The 2,335-nt window shown below is 27.7% G+C and overlaps 1 pseudogene; it reads right to left on the reverse strand.

Annotated features, from left to right (window-relative positions):
• Positions 1-324: 324 nt before the first annotated feature.
• LOC108767214 (uncharacterized) overlaps positions 325-2,335 on the reverse strand; it is a 5,449-nt pseudogene continuing 3,438 nt past the window's right edge.

Below are 2,335 nucleotides of genomic sequence, written 5' to 3' on the forward strand. Positions count from 1 at the left end.
ACTGACGTATTTAGCGCAGGATTCTTCATCTCCGCATTTTCTTATACAGATATAGTCATGTTCTATACATATATATCATTTCGATTATTGAGATATTTGCATGTCCCAATTTGCCCTTATGCTCAACATAGTTCCACTCTTTATCCTATATATTATTATATAATCTTTATGAAATGGTTCATGTTATTATAATAATCTAAATCAATTCACATTTATCTTATTTGTAACTTTTGTTGGATTAGGTATGGTAATATGGAAATACTTTGAAGAGAAGAGCGGTGGAATGCAACTAAATTTATGAATCGCCATGGGGTGACGACATTTTCACGATAGGGAGCCGAACAACGCATATAAAGATGTCATCCGCGGTTCAAAGAATGCCTTTTGCTTTTTGCCGATGTCCTGTCTTGGCGAATCTACGGCAACCTTCTTTTCGGTCTTTCCTTTTTCATGGTTCACGTTTGTCACGTGCCTTTTGCTCCCTTCATTCGAATGCACCCCCACGGATTCATCCTCTTCGTCGTTGTAACCATATTGATTATAATTCTACTCGTAGATTGATACCACTTATGAAAACATGATTAAGAAGAAATCTATACATTTTTAGAGGAAATGTTAAAAAATTTTTTTTTCAAAAATAAAAGAAAAATAAGTATATTTTTCAACAGTTTTATCATTTTCTAAACAATAAATAAATGCTTAAATTATATTTTTCACCTTTTTTCTGAATATAGATTCATAATTTGCAAAATTATATATATTATATTATAAATAATCTAATATAATGTATGACATATGAAGACAGTTAGATATATGAATAACAACGAACCGCGCATTCTTTATTTATACATATATAATAATGACAACATTTACTTGATTCTTAATATCAAGCGATATTTGTAATCTTTTCGACGAGGGGGGAACTACTTAATGTAATTGTGGGACAGAATCCTCGAAATCATTATAAAATTTATATAAAATCTCTATGTATAATCCGATAATCACATATGCAACCACGAGAAATCATTGTATAATATTAAATAAAATCGTATATTTTACCACAAATTACTTCATAGTAGTGAAAAAAATTATTTGTAATCAGATGAAATCATGTAATCTGTGGAACAATATTTCAGCTAGTGGTTACCCCCTCACTTTTCATAAATCTGAAATAAAATTTTATCTCAATCATCTATATAGTGCTATTTAATATGTTCGTATGTGTACTTTTTTGTTATATCTATCCTATATGTTTTTAAAAATATACTTTTGTTACGTAACATTAATTCTTTACACTTGCACTGAGAAAAAAATGCTGTTGATTCAATTAAAGTCTATATATTACGGGCTGCCACTGACATAAATAATTAATTTATGTATATTTTTATTGACATAAAGGTCTTGATTATTGAAATAATAATTTATGCCTTTATGTAAAAAATATATACATGAATTAATAACTTATGTTAATGACAGTCCGTAATATAGATTTTAATTGAATCAACAGCATTTTTTTCTCAGTGTACTACACTGTCAAAAATCATTTTTATCGCGGCGGAAAGTTTGAACAATTTTGTATTTGATTTTTGTTCATCACTCTAAAAATACATGCCTACTTTACTATGCCATTAAACTAACATTTACGCGCACAAATGCCAATGTTACATTTAGGGCAATATTAATTTAGACGTGAGATCAATTATACATTTACTTTATACATCAAAGTTTCAAATTTATGGAATAATTAAGTAATATCAAAATAATTTTTACACATTTTATAACAAAATCGTTTTTCGATTATTAATTATTTCATTTAATGGAGAACATATTCTGAAAACGACATTTTGACTAGATTTTAATAATGAGAGTATAAGGATAAAGCTTCGCATTAGTAAAATCAACAAGTGCTTTGAAAAAAATTAATATCTTTTCATACAAAAATTGGCATTTTTAAAAAATGAATAAAAATCCTAATAACAATGAAATTACGGTTGAAAAGAATTCTTTTTCGGAAAGCTACTATTCAGCTCTTCTCTAACAGTATAAAGTCCCATAGGTATAATGCGTTTGCAAATACACAAAAAGAAACCGGCAAACCGCAAGAAATCACAATAAGCAATTTTCTACAGAATAAATATTTTTTGTTAAACTTGTTAAGCGTAAAGTCAAAACAATATTTATAGTTCCATTTAAAGCTTAGTCATCTTAACTCACTTAGTCATAATAACCTGTTCTTTCGGCAGAACCTGAATCTACCCTTTTATGTGAAAACGATAAAGGCTATATACAATATATATATTATATATGTGTACACATTATATATATATATATATAT

The sequence above is a fragment of the Trachymyrmex cornetzi genome, unplaced genomic scaffold, assembly GCF_001594075.2.
Source record: "Trachymyrmex cornetzi isolate Tcor2-1 unplaced genomic scaffold, Tcor1.1 scaffold67, whole genome shotgun sequence".
NCBI classification, from domain to species: domain Eukaryota; kingdom Metazoa; phylum Arthropoda; class Insecta; order Hymenoptera; family Formicidae; genus Trachymyrmex; species Trachymyrmex cornetzi.